We start from the raw sequence: 27,117 nt of genomic DNA on the forward strand, positions 1-27,117 counted from the left end.
TCAGCTCTACACATTCGTATTTTCTAAGCGAGAAACTAGAGGAACTGCGGCAAACAAACATGATATTTCTGTTTGTATACATGACATTTTATGCACTTGCATAAAGAAAGGACTTTGCTTTTCTCCAAAACCATTTTTACTATGATTTGCTTGGTCTATTGCATACAAATTCCACACCACTTTGTCCGGATATGACTGCATGAAAGGGGAAATACCCGGTTATATTTTGGCTAACTCAATCCCAGATTGCCACAGCCTCTGTGTTTGTGTTTTCTGGATATTATCAATGGTCATTATTGTTTGGAACGATTTTTCTAATCAGGGAGCATTTAATTTTGTACAGGGAAACAATCACTGGATCCACATGCAGAAACCAGTTCTTCCTATTCGTGTATTCTAGGGAGAAAACTAGAGGAACTGCGGCAAATAAACATGATATTTCTGTTTGTATACATGACCTTTTATGCACTTGTCCAACGAAAAGACTTTGCTTTTCTCCAAAACCGTTTTTACTATGATTTGCCTTGTCTATTGCATACAAATTCCACATCACTTTGTCCGGATATGACTGCATGAAACCGGAAATATCCGGTTTTGTTTTGGCTAACTCAATCCCAGATAATGCCACAGCCCCTGTGTTTGTGTTTTCTGGATATTACCAATGGTCATTATTGTTTTGAAAGTTTTTTTTTTCATCAGGGAACATTTAATTTTGTTCTGGGAAACACTCAGTGGTTCCACATGGAGACATCTGCTCTACACATTCGTATTTTCTAAGCGAGAAACTAGAGAAACTGCGGCAAACAAACATGATATTTCTGTTTGTATACATGACCTTTTAAGCATTTGTCCAATGAAAAGACTTTGCTTTTCTCCAAAACCGTTTTTACTATGATTTGCTTGGTCTATTGCATACAAATTCCACACCTCTTTGTCCGGATATGACTGCATGAAACCGGAAATATCCGGTTTTATTTTGGCTAACTCAATCCCAGATATAGCCACAGACCCTGTGTTTGTGTTTTCTGGATATTATCAATGGTCATTATTGTTTGGAACGTTTTATTTTTAATCAGGGAGCATTTAATTTTGTACTGGGAAACTATCACTGCTTCCAAATGCAGAAACCAGTTCTTCCTATTCATGTATTCTAGGGAGAAAACTAGAGGAAATGCGGCAAACAAACATGATATTTCTGTTTGTATACATGACATTGTATGCACTTGCCTAAAGAAAGAATTTGCTTTTCCGCAAAACCATTTTTACTATGATTTGCTTGGTCTATTGCATACAAATTCCACACCACTTTGTCCAGATATGACTGCATGAAAACGGAAATATCCGGTTTTGTTTTGGCTAACTCAATCCCAGATTGCCACAGTCTATGTGTTTGTGTTTTCTGGATATTATCAATGGTCATTATTGTTTGGAACGTTTTTTTCTAATCAGGGTGCATTTAATTTTGTACAGGGAAACAATCACTGGTTCCACATGCAGAAACCAGTTCTTCCTATTCGTGTATTCTAGGGAGAAAACTAGAGGAACTGCGGCAAGCAAACATGATATTTCTGTTTGTATACATGACATTTTATGCACTTGTCCAACGAAAAGACTTTGCTTTTCTCCAAAACCATTTTTACTATGATTTGCTTGGTCTATTGCATACAAATTCCACACCACTTTGTCCGGATATGACTGCATGAAACCGGAAATATCCGGTTTTGTTTTGGCTAATTCAATCCCAGATTGCCACAGCCTCTGTATTTGTGTTTTCTGGATATTACAAATGGTCATTATTGTTTTGAAAGTTTTTTTTTTCATCAGGGAACATTTAATTTTATTCTGGGAAACACTCAGTGGTTCCACATGGAGACATCAGCTCTACACATTCGTATTTTCTATGCGAGAAACTAGAGGAACTGTGGCAAGCAAACATGATATTTCTGTTTGTATACATGACTTTTGTGCACTTGCCTAAAGAAAGGACTTTGCTTTTCTCCAAAACCATTTTTACTATGATTTGCTTGGTCTATTGCATACAAATTCCACACCACTTTGCCCGGATATGACTGCATGAAACCGGAAATATCCGGTTTTGTTTTGGCTAACTCAATCCCAGATATTGCCACAGCCTCTGTGTTTGTGTTTTCTGGATATAATCAATGGTCATTATTGTTTGGAACGTTTTTTTTTAATCAGGGAGCATTTAATTTTGTACAGGGAAACAATCACTGGATCCACATGCAGAAACCAGTTCTTCCTATTCGTGTATTCTAGGGAGAAAACTAGAGGAACTGCGGCAAATAAACCTGATATTTCTGTTTGTATACATGACCTTTTATGCACTTGTCCAACGAAAAGCCTTTGCTTTTTTCCAAAACCGTTTTTACTATGATTTGCTTGGTCTATTGCATACAAATTCCACACTACTTTTTCCGGATATGACTGCATGAAACCGGAAATATCCGGTTTTGTTTTGGCTAACTCAATCCCAGATTGCCACAGCCCCTGTGTTTGTGTTTTCTGGATATTATCAATGGTCATTATTGTTTGGAACGTTTTATTTTTAATCAGGGAGCATTTCATTCTGTACAGGGAAACAATCACTGCTTCCAAATGCAGAAACCAGTTCTTCCTATTCGTGTATTCTAGGGAGAATACTAGAGGAACTGCGGCAAACAAACATGATATTTCTGTTTGTATACATGACATTTTATGCACTTGTCCAACGAAAAGACTTTCCTTTTCTCCAAAACCAATTTACTATGATTTACTTGGTCTATTGCATACAAATTCCACACCACTTTGTCCGGATATGACTGCATGAAACCAGAAATATCCGGTTTTGTTTTGGCTAACTCAATCCCAGATTGCCACAGCCTCTGTGTTTGTGTTTTCTGGATATTATCAATGGTCATTATTGTTTGGAACGTTTTTTTTAATCAGGGAGCATTTAATTTTGTACAGGGAAACAATCACTGGATCCACATGCAGAAACCAGTTCTTCCTATTCGTGTATTCTAGGGAGAAAACTAGAGGAACTGCGGCAAATAAACATGATATTTCTGTTTGTATACATGACCTTTTATGCACTTGTCCAACGAAAAGACTTTGCTTTTCTCCAAAACCGTTTTTACTATGATTTGCTTGGTCTATTGCATACAAATTCCACACCACTTTGTCCGGATATGACTGCATGAAACCGGAAATATCCGGTTTTGTTTTGGCTAACTCAATCCCAGATTGCCACAGCCTCTGTGTTTGTGTTTTCTGGATATTACAAATGGTCATTATTGTTTTGAAAGTTTTTTTTTCATCAAGGAACATTTAATTTTGTTCTGGGAAACACTCAGTGGTTCCACATGGAGACATCAGCTCTACACATTCGTATTTTCTCAGCGAGAAACTAGAGGAACTGCGGCAAACAAACATGATATTTCTGTTTGTATACATGACATTTTATGCACTTGTCCAACGAAAAGACTTTGCTTTTCTCCAAAACCGTTTTTACTATGATTTGCTTGGTCTATTGCATACAAATTCCACACCACTTTGTCCGGATATGACTGCATGAAACCGGAAATATCCGGTTTTGTTTTGGCTAACTCAATCCCAAATTGCCACAGCCTATGTGTTTGTGTTTTCTGGATATTACCAAAGGTCATTATTGTTTTGAACCTTTTATTTTCATCAGGGACCATTTAATTTTGTTCTGGGAAACACTCGGTGGTTCCACATGGAGACATCAGCTCTACACATTCGTATTTTCTAAGCGAGAAACTAGAGGAACTGCGGCAAACACACATGATATTTCTGTTTGTATACATGACATTTTATGCACTTGTCCAACGAAAAGACTTTGCTTTTCTCCAAAACCATTTTTGCTATTATTTGCTTGGTCTATTGCATACAAATTCCACACCACTTTGTCCAGATATGACTGCATGAAACCGGAAATATCCGGTTTTGTTTTGGCTAACTCAATCCCAGATTGCCACAGCCTCTGTGTTTGTGTTTTCTGGATATTATCAATGGTCATTATTGTTTGGAACGTTTTTTTTAATCAGGGAGCATTTAATTTTGTACAGGGAAACAATCAGTGGATCCACATGCAGAAACCAGTTCTTCCTATTCGTGTATTCTAGGGAGAAAACTAGAGGAACTGCGGCAAACAAACATGATATTTCTGTTTGTATACATGAACTTTATGCACTTGTCCAACGAAAAGACTTTGCTTTTCTCCAAAACCGTTTTTACTATGATTTGCTTGGTCTATTGCATACAAATTCCACACGACTTTGTCCGGATATGACTGCATGAAACCGGAAATATCCGGTTTTGTTTTGGCTAATTCAATCCCAGATTGCCACAGCCTCTGTGTTTGTGTTTTCTGGATATTATCAATGGTCATTATTGTTTGGAACGTTTTTTTTAATCAGGGAGCATTTAATTTTGTACAGGGAAACAATCACTGGATCCACATGCAGAAACCAGTTCTTCCTATTCGTGTATTCTAGGGAGAAAACTAGAGGAACTGCGGCAAGCAAACATGATATTTCTGTTTGTATACATGAACTTTTATGCACTTGTCCAACGAAAAGACTTTGCTTTTCTCCAAAACCGTTTTTACTATGATTTGCTTGGTCTATTGCATACAAATTCCACACCACTTTGTCCGGATATGACTGCATGAAACCGGAAATATCCGGTTTTGTTTTGGCTAACTCAATCCCAGATTGCCACAGCCTATGTGTTTGTGTTTTCTGGATATTACCAAAGGTCATTATTGTTTTGAACCATTTATTTTCATCAGGGAACATTTAATTTTGTTCTGGGAAACAATCCTGGATCCACATGCAGAAACCAGTTCTTCCTATTCGTGTATTCTAGGGAGAAAACTAGAGGAAATGCGGCAAACAAACATGATATTTCTGTTTGTATACATGACATTTTATGCACTTGCCTAAAGAAAGAAATTGCTTTTCTGCAAAACCATTTTTACTATGATTTGCTTGGTCCATTGCATACAAATTCCACACCACTGTGTCCGGATATGACTGCATGAAACCGGAAATATCCGGTTTTGTTTTGGCTAACTCAATCCCAGATTGCCACAGCCTATGTGTTCGTGTTTTCTGGATATTACCAAAGGTCATTATTGTTTTGAACCATTTATTTTCATCAGGGAACATTTAATTTTGTTCTGTGAAACACTCAGTGGTTCCACATGGAGACATCAATCTACACATTCGTATTTTCTAAGCGAGAAACTAGAGGAACTGCGGCAAACAACCATGATATTTCTGTTTGTATACATGACCTTTTAAGCACTTGTCCAATGAAAAGACTTTGCTTTTCTCCAAAACCGTTTTTACTATGATTTACTTGGTCTATTGCATACAAATTCCACACCACCTGTCCGGATATGACTGCATGAAACCGGAAATATCCGGTTTTGTTTTGGCTAACTCAATCCCAGATATAGCCACAGCCCCTGTGTTTGTGATTTCTGGATATTATCAATGGTCATTATTGTTTGGAACGTTTTATTTTTAATCAGGGAGCATTTAATTTTGTACTGGGAAACTATCACTGCTTCCAAATGCAGAAACCAGTTCTTCCTATTCGTGTATTCTAGGGAGAAAACTAGAGGAAATGCGGCAAACAAACATGATATTTCTGTTTGTATACATGCTATTTTATGCACTTGCCTAAAGAAAGAATTTGCTTTTCTGCAAAACCATTTTTACTATGATTTGCTTGGTCCATTGCATACAAATTCCACACCACTTTGACCGGATATGACTGCATGAAACCGGAAATATCCGGTTTTGTTTTGGCTAACTCAATCCCAGATATTGCCAAAGCCCCTGTGTTTGTGCTTTGTGGATATTATCAATGGACATTATTGTTTTGAAAGTTTTTTTTAATCAGGGAACATTTAATTTTGTACTGGGAAACACTCAGTGGTTCCACATGGAGACATCAGCTCTACACATTCGTATTTTCTAAGTGAGAAACTAGAGGAACTGTGGCAAGCAACCATGATATTTCTGTTTGTATACATGACATTTTATGCACTTGTCCAACGAAAAGACATTGCTTTTCTCCAAAACCATTTGTACTATGATTTACTTGGTCTATTGCATACAAATTCCACACCACTTTGTCCGGATATGACTGCATGAAACCAGAAATATCCGGTTTTGTTTTGGCTAACTCAATCCCAGATTGCCACAGCCTCTGTGTTTGTGTTTTCTGGATATTATCAATGGTCATTATTGTTTGGAACGTTTTTTTTAATCAGGAAGCATTTAATTTTGTACAGGGAAACAATCACTGGATCCACATGCAGAAACCAGCTCTTCCTATTCGTGTATTCTAGGGAGAAAACTAGAGGAACTGCGGCAAATAAACATGATATTTCTGTTTGTATACATGACTTTTATGCACTTGTCCAACGAAAAGACTTTGCTTTTCTCCAAAACCGTTTTTACTATGATTTGCTTGGTCTATTGCATACAAATTCCACACCACTTTACCGGATATGAATGCATGAAACCGGAAATATCCGGTTTTGTTTTGGCTAATTCAATCCCAGATTGCCACAGCCTCTGTGTTTGTGTTTTCTGGATATTACAAATTGTCATTATTGTTTTGAAAGTTTTTTTTTTTCATTAGGGAACATTTAATTTTGTTCTGGGAAACACTCAGTGGTTCCACATGGAGACATCAGCTCTACACATTCGTATTTTCTAAGCGAGAAACTAGAGGAACTGTGGCAAGCAAACATGATATTTCTGTTTGTATACATGACATTTTATGCACTTGCCTAAAGAAAGGACTTTGCTTTTCTCCAAAACCATTTTTACTATGATTTGCTTGGTCTATTGCATACAAATTCCACACCACTTTGTCCGGATATGACTGCATGAAACCGGAAATATCCGGTTTTGTTTTGGCTAATTCAATCCCAGATTGCCACAGCCTCTGTGTTTGTGTTTTCTGGATATTACCAAAGGTCATTATTGTTTTGAAAGTTTTTTTTTTTCATCAGGGAACATTTAATTTTGTTCTGGGAAACACTCAGTGGTTCCACATGGAGACATCAGCTCTACACATTCGTATTTTCTCAGCGAGAAACTAGAGGAACTGCGGCAAACAAACATGATATTTCTGTTTGTATACATGACATTTTATGCACTTGTCCAACGAAAAGACTTTGCTTTTCTCCAAAACCGTTTTTACTATGATTTGCTTGGTCTATTGCATACAAATTCCACACCACTTTGTCCGGATATGACTGCATGAAACCGGAAATATCCTGTTTTGTTTTGGCTAACTCAATCCCAGATTGCCACAGCCTCTGTGTTTGTGTTTTCTGGATATTATCAATGGTCATTATTGTTTGGAATGTTTTTTTTAATCAGGGAGCATTTAATTTTGTACAGGGAAACAATCACTGGATCCACATGCAGAAACCAGTTCTTCCTATTCGTGTATTCTAGGGAGAAAACTAGAGGAACTGCGGCAAATAAACATGATATTTCTGTTTGTATACATGACCTTTTATGCACTTGTCCAACGAAAAGACTTTGCTTTTCTCCAAAACCATTTTTACTATGATTTGCTTGGTCTATTGCATACAAATTCCACACCACTTTGTCCGGATATGACTGCATGAAACCGGAAATATCCGGTTTTGTTTTGGCTAACTCAATCCCAGATTGCCACAGCCTATGTGTTTGTGTTTTCTGGATATTACCAAAGGTCATTATTGTTTTGAACCTTTTATTTTCATCAGGGAACATTTAATTTTGTTCTGGGAAACACTCAGTGGTTCCACATGGAGACATCAGCTCTACACATTCGTATTTTCTAAGCGAGAAACTAGAGGAACTGCGGCAAACACACATGATATTTCTGTTTGTATACATGACATTTTATGCACTTGTCCAACGAAAAGACTTTGCTTTTCTCCAAAACCATTTTTGCTATTATTTGCTTGGTCTATTGCATACAAATTCCACACCACTTTGTCCAGATATGACTGCATGAAACCGGAAATATCCGGTTTTGTTTTGGCTAACTCAATCCCAGATTGCCACAGCCTCTGTGTTTGTGTTTTCTGGATATTATCAATGGTCATTATTGTTTGGAACGTTTTTTTTAATCAGGGAGCATTTAATTTTGTACAGGGAAACAATCACTGGATCCACATGCAGAAACCAGTTCTTCCTATTCGTGTATTCTAGGGAGAAAACTAGAGGAACTGCGGCAAACAAACATGATATTTCTGTTTGTATACATGAACTTTTATGCACTTGTCCAATGAAAAGACTTTGCTTTTCTCCAAAACCGTTTTTACTATGATTTGCTTGGTCTATTGCATAGAAATTCCACACGACCTTGTCCGGATATGACTGCATGAAACCGGAAATATCCGGTTTTGTTTTGGCTAATTCAATCCCAGATTGCCACAGCCTCTGTGTTTGTGTTTTCTGGATATTACCAATTGTCATTATTGTTTTGAAAGTTTTTTTTTTCATCAGGGAACATTTAATTTTGTTCTGGGAAACACTCATTGGTTCCACATGGAGACATCAGCTCTACACATTCGTATTTTCTAAGCGAGAAACTAGAGGAACTGTGGCAAACAAACATGATATTTCTGTTTGTATACATGACATTTTATGCACTTGTCCAACGAAAAGACTTTGCTTTTCTCCAAAACCATTTTTACTATGATTTGCTTGGTCTATTGCATACAAATTCCACACCACTTTGTCCGGATATGACTGCATGAAACCGGATATATCCGGTTTTGTTTTGGCTAATTCATTCCCAGATTGCCACAGCCTCTATGTTTGTGTTTTCTGGATATTATCAATGGTCATTATTTTTGGAACTTTTTTTTAATCAGGGAGCATTTAATTTTGTACAGGGAAACAATCACTGGATCCACATGCAGAAACCAGTTCTTCCTATTCGTGTATTCTAGGGAGAAAACTAGAGGAACTGCGGCAAATAAACATGTATTTCTGTTTGTATACATGACCTTTTATGCACTTGTCCAACGAAAAGACTTTGCTTTTCTCCAAAACCATTTTTACTATGATTTGCTTGGTCTATTGCATACAAATTCCACACCACTTTGTCCGGATATGACTGCATGAAACCGGAAATATCCGGTTTTGTTTTGGCTAACTCAATCCCAGATTGCCACAGCCTATGTGTTTGTGTTTTCTGGATATTACCAAAGGTCATTATTGTTTTGAACCATTTATTTTCATCAGGGAGCATTTAATTTTGTTCTGGGAAACACTCAGTGGTTCCACATGGAGACATCAGCTCTACACATTCGTATATTCTAAGCGAGAAACTAGAGGAACTGCGGCAAACAAACATGATATTTCTGTTTGTATACATGACGTTTTAAGCACTTGTCCAATGAAAAGACTTTGCTTTTCTCCAAAACCGTTTTTAATATGATTTGCTTGGTCTATTGCATACAAATTCCACACCACTTTGTCCGGATATGACTGCATGAAACCGGAAATATCCGGTTTTGTTTTGGCTAACTCAATCCCAGATATAGCCACAGCCCCTGTGTTTGTGTTTTCTGGATATTATCAATGGTCATTATTGTTTGGAACATTTTATTTTTAATCAGGGAGCATTTAATTTTGTACTGGGAAACTATCACTGCTTCCAAATGCAGAAACCAGTTCTTCCTATTCGTGTATTCTAGGGAGAAAACTAGAGGAAATGCGGCAAACAAACATGATATTTCTGTTTGTATACATGACATTTTATGCACTTGCCTAAAGAAAGAATTTGCTTTTCTGCAAAACCATTTTTCCTATGATTTGCTTGGTCTATTGCATACAAATTCCACACCACTTTGACCGGATATGACTGCATGAAACCGGAAATATCCGGTTTTGTTTTGGCTAACTCAATCCCAGATATTGCCAAAGCCCCTGTGTTTGTGCTTTGTGGATATTATCAATGGACATTATTGTTTTGAAATTTTTTTTTAATCAGGGAACATTTAATTTTTTACTGGGAAACACTCAGTGGTTCCACATGGAGACATCAGCTCTACACATTCTTATTTTCTAAGTGAGAAACTAGAGGAACTGTGGCAAACAACCATATTTCTGTTTGTATACATGACATTTTATGCACTTGTCCAACGAAAAGACATTGCTTTTCTCCAAAACCATTTGTACTATGATTTACTTGGTCTATTGCATACAAATTCCACACCACTTTGTCCAGATATGACTGGATGAAAACGGAAATATCCGGTTTTGTTTTGGCTAACTCAATCCCAGATTGCCACAGTCTATGTGTTTGTGTTTTCTGGATATTATCAATGGTCATTATTGTTTGGAACGTTTTTTTTTAATCAGGGAGCATTTAATTTTGTACAGGGAAACAATCACTGGTTCCACATGCAGAAACCAGTTCTTCCTATTCGTGTATTCTAGGGAGAAAACTAGAGGAACTGCGGCAAGCAAACATGATATTTCTGTTTGTATACATGACATTTTATGCACTTGTCCAACGAAAAGACTTTGCTTTTCTCCAAAACCATGTTTGCTATGATTTGCTTGGTCTATTGCATACAAATTCCACACCACTTTGTTCAGATATGACTGCATGAAACCGGAAATATCCGTTTTTGTTTTGGCTAACTCAATCCCAGATTGCCACAGCCTCTGTGTTTGTGTTTTCTGGATATTATCAATGGTCATTATTTTTTGGAAAATTTTTTTTTAATCAGGGAGCATTTAATTTTGTACAGGGAAACAATCACTGGATCCACATGCAGAAACCAGTTCTTCCTATTCGTGTATTCTAGGGAGAAAACTAGAGGAACTGCGGCAAATAAACATGATATTTCTGTTTGTATACATGACCTTTTATGCACTTGTCCAACGAAAAGACTTTGCTTTTCTCCAAAACCGTTTTTACTATGATTTGCTTGGTCTATTGCATACAAATTCCACACCACTTTGTCCGGATATGACTGCATGAAACCGGAAATATCCGGTTTTGTTTTGGCTAACTCAATCCCAGATATTGCCACAGCCCCTGTGTTTGTGTTTTCTGGATATTATCAATGGTCATTATTGTTTGGAACGTTTTTTTTTTTTAATCAGGGAGCAATTAATATTGTACTGGGAAACAATCACTGGTTCCACATGCAGAAACCAGTTCTTCCTATTCGTGTATTCTAGGGAGAAAACTAGAGGAACTGCGCCAAACAAACATGATATTTCTGTTTGTATACATGACATTTTATGCACTTGCCTAAAGAAAGGACTTTGCTTTTCTCCAAAACCATTTTTACTATGATTTGCTTGGTCTATTGCATACAAATTCCACACCACTTTGTCCGGATATGACTGCATGAAACCGGAAATATCCGGTTTTGTTTTGGCTAATTCAATCCCAGATTGCCACAGCCTCTGTGTTTGTGTTTTCTGGATATTACAAATGGTCATTATTGTTTTAAAAGTTTTTTTTTCATCAGGGAACATTTAATTTTGTTCTGGGAAACACTCAGTGGTTCCACATGGAGACATCAGCTCTACACATTCGTATTTTCTATGCGAGAAACTAGAGGAACTGTGGCAAGCAAACATGGTATTTCTGTTTGTGTACATGACATTTTATGCACTTGCCTAAAGAAAGGACTTTGCTTTTCTCCAAAACCATTTTTACTATGATTTGCTTGGTCTATTGCATACAAATTCCACACCACTTTGTCCGGATATGACTGCATGAAACCGGAAATATCCGGTTTTGTTTTGGCTAATTCAATCCCAGATTGCCACAGCCTCTGTGTTTGTGTTTTCTGGATATTACAAATGGTCATTATTGTTTTGAAAGTTTTTTTTTTCATCAGGGAACATTTAATTTTGTTCTGGGAAACACTCAGTGGTTCCACATGGAGACATCAGCTCTACACATTCGTATTTTCTAAGCGAGAAACTAGAGGAACTGTGGCAAGCAAACATGATATTTCTGTTTGTATACATGACATTTTATGCACTTGCCTAAAGAAAGGACTTTGCTTTTCTCCAAAACCATTTTTACTATGATTTGCTTGGTCTATTGCATACAAATTCCACACCACTTTGTCCGGATATGACTGCATGAAACCGGAAATATCCGGTTTTGTTTTGGCTAATTCAATCCCAGATTGCCACAGCCTCTGTGTTTGTGTTTTCTGGATATTACAAATGGTCATTATTGTTTTGAAAGTTTTTTTTTTCATCAGGGAACATTTAATTTTGTTCTGGGAAACACTCAGTGGTTCCACATGGAGACATCAGCTCTACACATTCGTATTTTCTATGCGAGAAACTAGAGGAACTGTGGCAAGCAAACATGATATTTCGGTTTGTATACATGACATTTTATGCACTTGCCTAAAGAAAGGACTTTGCTTTTCTCCAAAACCATTTTTACTATGATTTGCTTGGTCTATTGCATACAAATTCCACACCACTTTGCCCGGATATGACTGCATGAAACCGGAAATATCCGGTTTTGTTTTGGCTAACTCAATCCCAGATTGCCACAGCCTCTGTGTTTGTGTTTTCTGGATATTATCAATGGTCATTATTGTTTGGAACGTTTTTTTTTTAATCAGGGAGCATTTCACTCTGTACAGGGAAACAATCTCTGGTTCCACATGCAGAAACCAGTTCTTCCTATTCGTGTATTGTAGGGAGAAACCTAGAGGAACTGCGGCAAGCAAACATGATATTTCTGTTTGTATACATGACATTTTATGCACTTGCCTAACGAAAGGACTTTGCTTTTCTCCAAAACCATTTTTACTATGATTTGCTTGGTCTATTGCATACAAATTCCACACCACTTTGTCCGGATATGACTACATGAAACCTGAAATATCCGGTTTTGGTTTGGCTAATTCAATCCCAGATTGCCACAGCCTCTGTGTTTGTGTTTTCTGGATATTACAAATGGTCATTATTGTTTTGAAAGTTTTTTTTTTCATCAGGGAACATTTAATTTTGTTCTAGGAAACACTCAGTGGTTCCACATGGAGACATCAGCTCTACACATTCGTATTTTATAAGCGAGAAACTAGAGGAACTGTGGCAAGCAAACATGATATTTCTGTTTGTATACATGACATTTTATGCACTTGCCTAAAGAAAGGACTTTGCTTTTCTCCAAAACCATTTTTACTATGATTTGCTTGGTCTATTGCATACAAATTCCACACCACTTTGTCCGGATATGACTGCATGAAACCGGAAATATCCGGTTTTGTTTTGGCTAATTCAATCCCAGATTGCCACAGCCTCTGTGTTTGTGTTTTCTGGATATTACAAATGGTCATTATTGTTTTGAAAGTTTTTTTTTTCTTCAGGGAACATTTAATTTTGTACTGGGAAACACTCAGTGGTTCCACATGGAGACATCTGCTCTACACATTCGTATTTTCTCAGCGAGAAACTAGAGGAACTGCGGCAAATAAACATGATATTTCTGTTTGTATACATGACCTTTTATGCACTTGTCCAACGAAAAGACTTTGCTTTTCTCCAAAACCGTTTTTACTATGATTTGCTTGGTCTATTGCATACAAATTCCACACAGCTTTGTCCAGATATGACTGCATGAAACCGGAAATATCCAGTTGTGTTTTGGCTAACTCAATCCCAGATATTGCCACAGCCCCTGTGTTTGTGTTTTCTGGATATTATCAATGGTCATTATTGTTTGGAACATTTTATTTTTAATCAGGGAGCATTTCATTCTGTACAGGGAAACAATCACTGCTTCCAAATGCAGAAACCAGTTCTTCCTATTCGTTTATTCTAGGGAGAATACTAGAGGAACTGCGGCAAACAAACATGATATTTCTGTTTGTATACATGACCTTTTATGCACTTGTCCAACGAAAAGACTTTGCTTTTCTCCAAAACCATTTTTACTATGATTTACTTGGTCTATTGCATACAAATTCCACACCACTTTGTCCGGATATGACTGCATGAAACCAGAAATATCCGGTTTTGTTTTGGCTAACTCAATCCCAGATTGCCACAGCCCCTGTGTTTGTGTTTTCTGGATATTATCAATGGTCATTATTGTTTGGAACGTTTTTTTTTTAATCAGGGAGCATTTAATTTTGTACAGGGAAACAATCACTGGATCCACATGCAGAAACCAGTTCTTCCTATTCGTGTATTCTAGGGAGAAAACTGGAGGAACTGCGGCAAATAAACATGATATTTCTGTTTGTATACATGACCTTTTATGCACTTGTCCAACGAAAAGCCTTTGCTTTTCTCCAAAACCGTTTTTACTATGATTTGCTTGGTCTATTGCATACAAATTCCACACCACTTTGTCCGGATATGACTGCATGAAACCAGAAATATCCGGTTTTGTTTTGGCTAACTCAATCCCAGATTGCCACAGCCCCTGTGTTTGTGTTTTCTGGATATTACCAAAGGTCATTATTGTTTTGAACCTTTTATTTTCATCAGGGAACATTTAATTTTGTTCTGGGACACACTCAGTGGTTCCACATGGAGACATCAGCTCTACACATTCGTATTTTCTAAGCGAGAAACTAGAGGAACTGCGGCAAACAAACATGATATTTCTGTTTGTATACATGACATTTTATGCACTTGTCCAACGAAAAGACTTTGCTTTTCTCCAAAACCCTTTTTACTATGATTTACTTGGTCCATTGCATACAAATTCCACACCACTTTGTCCGGATATGACTGCATGAAACCAGAAATATCCGGTTTTGTTTTGGCTAACTCAATCCCAGATTGGCACAGCCTCTGTGTTTTTGTTTTCTGGATATTATCAATGGTCATTATTGTTTGGAACGTTTTTTTAAATCAGGGAGCTTTTAATTTTGTACAGGGAAACAAACACTGGATCCACATGCAGAAACCAGTTCTTCCTATTCGTGTATTCTAGGGAGAAAACTAGAGGAACTGCGGCAAATAAACCTGATATTTCTGTTTGTATACATGACTTTTATGCACTTGTCCAACGAAAAGACTTTGCTTTTCTCCAAAACCGTTTTTACTATGATTTGCTTGGTCTATTGCATACAAATTCCACACGACTTTGTCCGGATATGACTGCATGAAACCGGAAATATCCGGTTTTGTTTTGGCTAACTCAATCCCAGATATTGCCACAGCCCCTGTGTTTGGGTTTTCTGTATATTATCAATGGTCATTATTGTTTGAACGCTTTTTTTTTTAAATCAGGGAGCATTTAATTTTCTACTGGGAAACAATCACTGGTCCACATGCAGAAACCAGTTCTTCTTATTCGTGTATTCTAGGGAGAAAACTAGAGGAACTGCGGCAAACAAACATGATATTTCTGTTTGTATACATGACATTTTATGCACTTGCCTAAAGAAAGGACTTTGCTTTTCTCCAAAACCATTTTTACTATGATTTGCTTGGTCTATTGCATACAAATTCCACACCACTTTGTCCGGATATGACTGCATGAAACCGGAAATACCCGGTTTTTGTTTTGGCTAATTCAATCCCAGATTGCCACAGCCTCTGTGTTTGTGTTTTCTGGATATTACAAATGGTCATTATTGTTTTGAAAGTTTTTTTTTTCATCAGGGAACATTTAATTTTGTTCTGGGAAACACTCAGTGGTTCCACATGGAGACATCAGCTCTACACATTCGTATTTTCTAAGCGAGAAACTAGAGGAACTGTGGCAAGCAAACATGATATTTCTGTTTGTATACATGACATTTTATGCACTTGCCTAAAGAAAGGACTTTGCTTTTCTCCAAAACCATTTTTACTATGATTTGCTTGGTGTATTGCATACAAATTCCACAACACTTTGTCCGGATATGACTGCATGAAACCGGAAATATCCGGTTTTGTTTTGGCTAATTCAATCCCAGATTGCCACAGCCTCTGTGTTTGTGTTTTCTGGATATTACAAATGGTCATTATTGTTTTGAAAGTTTTTTTTTCATCAGGGAACATTTAATTTTGTTCTGGGAAACACTCAGTGGTTCCACATGGAGACATCAGCTCTACACATTCGTATTTTCTATGCGAGAAACTAGAGGAACTGTGGCAAGCAAACATGATATTTCTGTTTGTATACATGACATTTTATGCACTTGCCTAAAGAAAGGACTTTGCTTTTCTCCAAAACCATTTTTACTATGATTTGCTTGGTCTATTGCATACAAATTCCACACCACTTTCCCGGATATGACTGCATGAAACTGGAAATATCCGGTTTTGTTTTGGCTAACTCAATCCCAGATTGCCACAGCCCCTGTGTTTGTGTTTTCTGGATATTATCAATGGTCATTATTGTTTGGAACGTTTTTTTAATGAGGGAGCATTTAATTTTGTACAGAGACACAATCACTGGATCCACATGCAGAAACCAGTTCTTCCTATTCGTGTATTCTAGGGAGAAAACTAGAGGAACTGCGGCAAATAAACATGATATTTCTGTTTGTATACATGAACTTTTATGCACTTGTCCAACGAAAAGACTTTGCTTTTCTCCAAAACCGTTTTTACTATGATTTGCTTGGTCTATTGCATACAAATTCCACACCACTTTGTCCGGATATGACTGCATGAAACCGGAAATATCCGGTTTTGTTTTGGCTAACTCAATCCCAGATTGCCACAGCCCCTGTGTTTGTGTTTTCTGGATATTATCAATGGTCATTATTGTTTGGAACGTTTTATTTTTAATCAGGGTGCATTTCATTCTGTACAGGGAAACAATCACTGCTTCCAAATACAGAAACCAGTTCTTCCTATTCGTGTATTCTAGGGAGAATACTAGAGGAACTGCGGCAAACAAACATGATATTTCTGTTTGTATACATGACATTTTATGCACTTGCATAAAGAAAGGACTTTGCTTTTCTCCAAAACCATATTTACTATGATTTGCTTGGTCTATTGCATACAAATTCCACACCACTTTGTCCGGATATGACTGCATGAAACCGGAAACATCCGGTTTTGTTTTGGCTAACTCAATCCCAGATTGCCACAGCCTCTGTGTTTGTGTTTTCTGGATATTATCAATGGTCATTATTGTTTGGAACATTTTATTTTTAATCAGGGAGCATTTCATTCTGTACAGGGAAACAATCACTGGATCCACATGCAGAAACCAGTTCTTCCTATTCGTGTATTCTAGGGAGAAAACTAGAGGAACTGCGGCAAATAAACATGATATTTCTGTTTGTATACATGACCTTTTATGCACTTGTCCAACGAAAAGACTTTGCTTTTCTCCAAAACCATTTTTACTATGATTTGCTTGGTCTATTGCATACAAATTCCACACCACTTTGTCCGGATATGACTGCATGAAACCGGAAATATCCGGTTTTGTTTTGGCTACTTCAATCCCAGATTGCCACAGCCTCTGTGTTTGTGTTTTCTGGATATTACAAATGGTCATTATTGTTTTGAAAGTTTTTTTTTTTTTCATCAGGGAACATTTAGTTTTGTTCTGGGAAACACTCAGCGGTTCCACATGGAGACATCAGCTCTACACATTCGTATTTTCTAAGTGAGAAACTAGAGGAACTGTGGCAAGGAAACATGATATTTCTGTTTGTATACATGACATTTTATGCACTTGCCTAAAGAAAGGACTTTGCTTTTCTCCAAAACCATTTTTACTATGATTTGCTTGGTCTATTGCATACAAATTCCACACCACTTTGCCCGGATATGACTGCATGAAACTGGAAATATCCGGTTTTGTTTTGGCTAATTCAATCACAGATATTGCGACAGCCGATGTGTTTGTGTTTTCTGGATATTACAAATGGTCATTATTGTTTTGAAAGTTTTTTTTTTAATCAGAGAGCATTTAATTTTGTGCAGGGAAACAATCACTGGATCCACATGCAGAAACCAGTTCTTCCTATTCGTGTATTCTAGGGAGAAAACTAGAGGAACTGCGGCAAATACACCTGATATTTCTGTTTGTATACATGACCTTTTATGCACTTGTCCAACGAAAAGCCTTTGCTTTTCTCCAAAACCGTTTTTACTATGATTTGCTTGGTCTATTGCATACAAATTCCACACCACTTTGTCCGGATATGACTGCATGAAACCGGAAATATCCGGTTTTGTTTTGGCTAACTCAATCCCAGATATTGCCACAGCCCCTGTGTTTGTGTTTTCTGGATATTATCAATGGTCATTATTGTTTGGAACGTTTTTTTTTAATCAGGGAGCATTTCATTCTGTACAGGGAAACAATCTCTGGTTCCACATGCAGAAACCAGTTCTTCCTATTCGTGTATTCTAGGGAGAAAACTAGAGGAACTGCGGCAAGCAAACATGATATTTCTGTTTGTATACATGACATTTTATGCACTTGCCTAAAGAAAGGACTTTGCTTTTCTCCAAAACCATTTTTACTATGATTTGCTTGGTCTATTGCATACAAATTCCACACCACTTTGTCCGGATATGACTGCATGAAACCGGAAATTTCCGGTTTTTTTTTTTTTGGCTAATTCAATCACAGATATTGCAACAGCCTCTGTGTTTGTGTTTTCTGGATATTACAAATGGTCATTATTGTTTTGAAAGTTTTTTTTTTCATCAGGGAACATTTAGTTTTGTTCTGGGAAACACTCAGCGGTTCCACATGGAGACATCAGCTCTACACATTCATATTTTCTAAGCGAGAAACTAGAGGAACTGTGGCAAGGAAACATGATATTTCTGTTTGTATACATGACATTTTATGCACTTGCCTAAAGAAAGGACTTTGCTTTTCTCCAAAACCATTTTTACTATGATTTGCTTGGTCTATTGCATACAAATTCCACACCACTTTGTCCGGATATGACTGCATGAAACCGGAAATATCCGGTTTTGTTTTGGCTAATTCAATCCCAGATTGCCACAGCCTCTGTGTTTGTGTTTTCTGGATATTACAAATGGTCATTATTGTTTTGAAAGTTTTTTTTTTTCATCAGGGAACATCTAGTTTTGTTCTGGGAAACACTCAGCGGTTCCACATGGAGACATCAGCTCTACACATTCGTATTTTCTAAGCGAGAAACTAGAGGAACTGTGGCAAGGAAACATGATATTTCTGTTTGTATACATGACATTTTATGCACTTGCCTAAAGAAAGGACTTTGCTTTTCTCCAAAACCATTTTTACTATGATTTGCTTGGTCTATTGCATACAAATTCCACACCACTTTGCCCGGATATGACTGCATGAAACCGGAAATATCCGGTTTTGTTTTGGCTAATTCAATCCCAGATTGCCACAGCCTCTGTGTTTGTGTTTTCTGGATATTACAAATGGTCATTATTGTTTTGAAAGTTTTTTTTTAATCAGAGAGCATTTAATTTTGTACAGGGAAACAATCACTGGATCCACATGCAGAAACCAGTTCTTCCTATTCGTGTATTCTAGGGAGAAAACTAGAGGAACTGCGGCAAATACACCTGATATTTCTGTTTGTATACATGACTTTTAATGCACTTGTCCAACGAAAAGCCTTTGCTTTTCTCCAAAACCGTTTTTACTATGATTTGCTTGGTCTATTGCATACAAATTCCACACCACTTTGTCCGGATATGACTGCATGAAACCGGAAATATCCGGTTTAGTTTTGGCTAACTCAATCCCAGATATTGCCACAGCCCCTGTGTTTGTGTTTTCTGGATATTATCAATGGTCATTATTGTTTGGAACGTTTTTTTTTTAATCAGGGAGCATTTCATTCTGTACAGGGAAACAATCTCTGGTTCCACATGCAGAAACCAGTTCTTCCTATTCGTGTATTCAAGGGAGAAAACTAGAGGAACTGCGGCAAGCAAACATGATATTTCTGTTTGTATACATGACATTTTATGCACTTGCCTAAAGAAAGGACTTTGCTTTTCTCCAAAACCATTTTTACTATGATTTGCTTGGTCTATTGCATACAAATTCCACACGACTTTGTCCGGATATGACTGCATGAAACCGGAAATATCCGGTTTTGTTTTGGCTAATTCAATCCCAGATTGCCACAGCCTCTGTGTTTGTGTTTTCTGGATATTACAAATGGTCATTATTGTTTTGAAAGTTTTTTTTTTCATCAGGGAACATTTAATTTTGTTCTGGGAAACACTCAGTGGTTCCACATGGAGACATCAGCTCTACACATTCATATTTTCTCAGCGAGAAACTAGAGTAACTGTGGCAAACAAACATGATATTTCTGTTTGTATACATGACATTTTATGCACTTGTCCAACGAAAAGACTTTGCTTTTCTCCAAAACCATTTTTACTATGATTTGCTTGGTCTATTGCATACAAATTCCACACCACTTTGTCCGGATATGACTGCATGAAACCAGAAATATCCGGTTTTGTTTTGGCTAACTCAATCCCAGATTGCCACTGCCTCTGTGTTTGTGTTTTCTGGATATTATCAATGGTCATTATTGTTTGGAACATTTATTTAAATCAGGGAGCATTTAATTTTGTACAGGGAAACAATCACTGGATCCACATGCAGAAACCAGTTCTTCCTATTCGTGTATTCTAGGGAGAAAACTAGAGGAACTGCGGCAAATAAACCTGATATTTCTGTTTGTATACATGACCTTTTATGCACTTGTCCAACGAAAAGACTTTGCTTTTCTCCAAAACCATTTTTACTATGATTTGCTTGGTCTATTGCATACAAATTCCACACCACTTTGTCCGGATATGACTGCATGAAACCGGAAATATCCGGTTTAGTTTTGGCTAACTCAATCCTAGATTGCCACAGCCTATGTGTTTGTGTTTTCTGGATATTACCAAAGGTCATTATTGTTTTGAACCTTTTATTTTCATCAGGGAACATTTAATTTTGTTCTGGGAAACACTCAGTGGTTCCACATGGAGACATCAGCTCTACACATTCGTATTTTCTAAGCGAGAAACTAGAGGAACTGCGGCAAACACACATTATATTTCTGTTTGTATACATGACATTTTACGCACTTGTCCAACGAAAAGACTTTGCTTTTCTCCAAAACCGTTTTTACTATGATTTGCTTGGTCTATTGCATACAAATTCCACACCACTTTGTCCAGATATGACTGCATGAAACCGGAAATATCCGGTTTTGTTTTGGCTAACTCAATCCCAGATTGCCACAGCCTATGTGTTTGTGTTTTCTGGATATTACCAAAGGTCATTATTGTTTTGAACCTTTTATTTTCATCAGGGAACATTTAATTTTCTTCTGGGACACACTCAGTGGTTCCACATGGAGACATCAGCTCTACACATTCGTATTTTCTAAGCGAGAAACTAGAGGAACTGCGGCAAACAAACATGATATTTCTGTTTGTATACATGACATTTTATGCACTTGTCCAACGAAAAGACTTTGCTTTTCTCCAAACACATTTTTACTATGATTTGCTTGGTCTATTGCATACAAATTCCACACCACTTTGTCCGGATATGACTGCATGAAACCAGAAATATCCGGTTTTGTTTTGGCTAACTCAATCCCAGATTGCCACAGCCTCTGTGTTTGTGTTTTCTGGATATTATCAATGGTCATTATTGTTTGGAACGTTTTTTTAAATCAGGGAGCATTTAATTTTGTACAGGGAAACAATCACTGGATCCACATGCAGAAACCAGTTCTTCCTATTCGTGTATTCTAGGGAGAAAACTAGAGGAACTGCGGCAAATAAACCTGATATTTCTGTTTGTATACATGACCTTTTATGCACTTGTCCAACGAAAAGACTTTGCTTTTCTCCAAAACCATTTTTACTATGATTTGCTTGGTCTATTGCATACAAATTCCACACCACTTTGTCCGGATATGACTGCATGAAACCGGAAATATCCGGTTTTGTTTTGGCTAATTCAATCCCAGATTGCCACAGCCTCTGTGTTTGTGTTTTCTGGATATTACAAATGGTCATTATTGTTTTGAAAGTTTTTTTTTTCATCAGGGAACATTTAGTTTTGTTCTGGGAAACACTCAGCGGTTCCACATGGAGACATCAGCTCTACACATTCATATTTTCTAAGCGAGAAACTAGAGGAACTGTGGCAAGGAAACATGATATTTCTGTTTGTATACATGACATTTTATGCACTTGCCTAAAGAAAGGACTTTGCTTTTCTCCAAAACCATTTTTACTATGATTTGCTTGGTCTATTGCATACAAATTCCACACCACTTTGTCCGGATATGACTGCATGAAACCGGAAATATCCGGTTTTGTTTTGGCTAATTCAATCCCAGATTGCCACAGCCTCTGTGTTTGTGTTTTCTGGATATTACAAATGGTCATTATTGTTTTGAAAGTTTTTTTTTTCATCAGGGAACATCTAGTTTTGTTCTGGGAAACACTCAGCGGTTCCACATGGAGACATCAGCTCTACACATTCGTATTTTCTAAGCGAGAAACTAGAGGAACTGTGGCAAGGAAACATGATATTTCTGTTTGTATACATGACATTTTATGCACTTGCCTAAAGAAAGGACTTTGCTTTTCTCCAAAACCATTTTTACTATGATTTGCTTGGTCTATTGCATACAAATTCCACACCACTTTGCCCGGATATGACTGCATGAAACCGGAAATATCCGGTTTTGTTTTGGCTAATTCAATCCCAGATTGCCACAGCCTCTGTGTTTGTGTTTTCTGGATATTACAAATGGTCATTATTGTTTTGAAAGTTTTTTTTTAATCAGAGAGCATTTAATTTTGTACAGGGAAACAATCACTGGATCCACATGCAGAAACCAGTTCTTCCTATTCGTGTATTCTAGGGAGAAAACTAGAGGAACTGCGGCAAATACACCTGATATTTCTGTTTGTATACATGACCTTTAATGCACTTGTCCAACGAAAAGCCTTTGCTTTTCTCCAAAACCGTTTTTACTATGATTTGCTTGGTCTATTGCATACAAATTCCACACCACTTTGTCCGGATATGACTGCATGAAACCGGAAATATCCGGTTTAGTTTTGGCTAACTCAATCCCAGATATTGCCACAGCCCCTGTGTTTGTGTTTTCTGGATATTATCAATGGTCATTATTGTTTGGAACGTTTTTTTTTTAATCAGGGAGCATTTCATTCTGTACAGGGAAACAATCTCTGGTTCCAAATACAGAAACCAGTTCTTCCTATTCGTGTATTCAAGGGAGAAAACTAGAGGAACTGCGGCAAGCAAACATGATATTTCTGTTTGTATACATGACATTTTATGCACTTGCCTAAAGAAAGGACTTTGCTTTTCTCCAAAACCATTTTTACTATGATTTGCTTGGTCTATTGCATACAAATTCCACACGACTTTGTCCGGATATGACTGCATGAAACCGGAAATATCCGGTTTTTTTTTTGGCTAATTCAATCACAGATATTGCGACAGCCTCTGTGTTTGTGTTTTCTGGATATTACAAATGGTCATTATTGTTTTGAAAGTTTTTTTTTTCATCAGGGAACATTTAGTTTTGTTCTGGGAAACACTCAGCGGTTCCACATGGAGACATCAGCTCTACACATTCGTATTTTCTAAGCGAGAAACTAGAGGATCTGTGGTAAACAAACATGATATTTCTGTTTGTATACATGACATTTTATGCACTTGTCCAACGAAAAGACTTTGCTTTTCTCCAAAACCATTTTTACTATGATTTGCTTGGTCTATTGCATACAAATTCCACACCACTTTGTCCGGTTATGACTGCATGAAACCAGAAATATCCGGTTTTGTTTTGGCTAACTCAATCCCAGATTGCCACAGCCTCTGTGTTTGTGTTTTCTGGATATTATCAATGGTCATTATTGTTTGGAACTTTTTTTTAATCAGGGAGCATTTAATTTTGTACAGGGAAACAATCACTGGATCCACATGCAGAAACCAGTTCTTCCTATTCGTGTATTCTAGGGAGAAAACTAGAGGAACTGCGGCAAGCAAACATGATATTTCTGTGTGTATACATGACATTTTATGCACTTGCCTAAAGAAAGGACTTTGCTTTTCTCCAAAACCATTTTTACTATGATTTGCTTGGTCTATTGCATACAAATTCCACACCACTTTGTCCGGATACGACTGCATGAAACCGGAAATATCCGGTTTTGTTTTGGCTAATTCTATCCCAGATTGCCACAGCCTCTGTGTTTGTGTTTTCTGGATATTACAAATGGTCATTATTGTTTTGAAAGTTTTTTTTTCATCAGGGAACATTTAATTTTGTTCTGGGAAACACTCAGTGGTTCCACATGGAGACATCAGCTCTACACATTCGTATTTTCTAAGCGAGAAACTAGAGGAACTGTGGCAAGCAAACGTGATATTTCTGTTTGTATACATGACATTTTATGCACTTGCCTAAAGAAAGGACTTTGCTTTCTCCAAAACCATTTTTACTATGATTTGCTTGGTCTATTGCATACAAATTCCACACCACTTTGCCCGGATATGACTGCATGAAACCGGAAATATCCGGTTTTGTTTTGGCTAATTCAATCCCAGATTGCCACAGCCTCTGTGTTTGTGTTTTCTGGATATTACAAATGGTCATTATTGTTTTGAAAGTTTTTTTTTTCATCAGGGAACATTTAATTTTGTTCTGGGAAACACTCAGTGGTTCCACATGGAGACATCAGCTCTACACATTCATATTTTCTCAGCGAGAAACTAGAGTAACTGTGGCAAACAAACATGATATTTCTGTTTGTATACATGACCTTTTATGCACTTGTCCAACGAAAAGACTTTGCTTTTCTCCAAAACCATTTTTACTATGATTTGCTTGGTCTATTGCATACAAATTCCACACCACTTTGTCCGGATATGACTGCATGAAACCGGAAATATCCGGTTTTGTTTTGGCTAATTCAATCCCAGATTGCCACAGCCTCTGTGTTTGTGTTTTCTGGATATTACAAATGGTCATTATTGTTTTGAAAGTTTTTTTTTTCATCAGGGAACATTTAGTTTTGTTCTGGGAAACACTCAGCGGTTCCACATGGAGACATCAGCTCTACACATTCATATTTTCTAAGCGAGAAACTAGAGGAACTGTGGCAAGGAAACATGATATTTCTGTTTGTATACATGACATTTTATGCACTTGCCTAAAGAAAGGACTTTGCTTTTCTCCAAAACCATTTTTACTATGATTTGCTTGGTCTATTGCATACAAATTCCACACCACTTTGTCCGGATATGACTGCATGAAACCGGAAATATCCGGTTTTGTTTTGGCTAATTCAATCCCAGATTGCCACAGCCTCTGTGTTTGTGTTTTCTGGATATTACAAATGGTCATTATTGTTTTGAAAGTTTTTTTTTTCATCAGGGAACATCTAGTTTTGTTCTGGGAAACACTCAGCGGTTCCACATGGAGACATCAGCTCTACACATTCGTATTTTCTAAGCGAGAAACTAGAGGAACTGTGGCAAGGAAACATGATATTTCTGTTTGTATACATGACATTTTATGCACTTGCCTAAAGAAAGGACTTTGCTTTTCTCCAAAACCATTTTTACTATGATTTGCTTGGTCTATTGCATACAAATTCCACACCACTTTGCCCGGATATGACTGCATGAAACCGGAAATATCCGGTTTTGTTTTGGCTAATTCAATCCCAGATTGCCACAGCCTCTGTGTTTGTGTTTTCTGGATATTACAAATGGTCATTATTGTTTTGAAAGTTTTTTTTTAATCAGAGAGCATTTAATTTTGTACAGGGAAACAATCACTGGATCCACATGCAGAAACCAGTTCTTCCTATTCGTGTATTCTAGGGAGAAAACTAGAGGAACTGCGGCAAATACACCTGATATTTCTGTTTGTATACATGACCTTTAATGCACTTGTCCAACGAAAAGCCTTTGCTTTTCTCCAAAACCGTTTTTACTATGATTTGCTTGGTCTATTGCATACAAATTCCACACCACTTTGTCCGGATATGACTGCATGAAACCGGAAATATCCGGTTTAGTTTTGGCTAACTCAATCCCAGATATTGCCACAGCCCCTGTGTTTGTGTTTTCTGGATATTATCAATGGTCATTATTGTTTGGAACGTTTTTTTTTTAATCAGGGAGCATTTCATTCTGTACAGGGAAACAATCTCTGGTTCCACATGCAGAAACCAGTTCTTCCTATTCGTGTATTCAAGGGAGAAAACTAGAGGAACTGCGGCAAGCAAACATGATATTTCTGTTTGTATACATGACATTTTATGCACTTGCCTAAAGAAAGGACTTTGCTTTTCTCCAAAACCATTTTTACTATGATTTGCTTGGTCTATTGCATACAAATTCCACACGACTTTGTCCGGATATGACTGCATGAAACCGGAAATATCCGGTTTTTTTTTTGGCTAATTCAATCACAGATATTGCGACAGCCTCTGTGTTTGTGTTTTCTGGATATTACAAATGGTCATTATTGTTTTGAAAGTTTTTTTTTTCATCAGAGAACATTTAGTTTTGTTCTGGGAAACACTCAGCGGTTCCACATGGAGACATCAGCTCTACACATTCGTATTTTCTAAGCGAGAAACTAGAGGATCTGTGGTAAACAAACATGATATTTCTGTTTGTATACATGACATTTTATGCACTTGTCCAACGAAAAGACTTTGCTTTTCTCCAAAACCATTTTTACTATGATTTGCTTGGTCTATTGCATACAAATTCCACACCACTTTGTCCGGATATGACTGCATGAAACCAGAAATATCCGGTTTTGTTTTGGCTAACTCAATCCCAGATTGCCACAGCCTCTGTGTTTGTGTTTTCTGGATATTATCAATGGTCATTATTGTTTGGAACTTTTTTTTAATCAGGGAGCATTTAATTTTGTACAGGGAAACAATCACTGGATCCACATGCAGAAACCAGTTCTTCCTATTCGTGTATTCTAGGGAGAAAACTAGAGGAACTGCGGCAAGCAAACATGATATTTCTGTGTGTATACATGACATTTTATGCACTTGCCTAAAGAAAGGACTTTGCTTTTCTCCAAAACCATTTTTACTA

The sequence above is a fragment of the Lepus europaeus genome, chromosome 21 (genome assembly GCF_033115175.1).
Source record: "Lepus europaeus isolate LE1 chromosome 21, mLepTim1.pri, whole genome shotgun sequence".
NCBI lineage: Eukaryota > Metazoa > Chordata > Mammalia > Lagomorpha > Leporidae > Lepus > Lepus europaeus.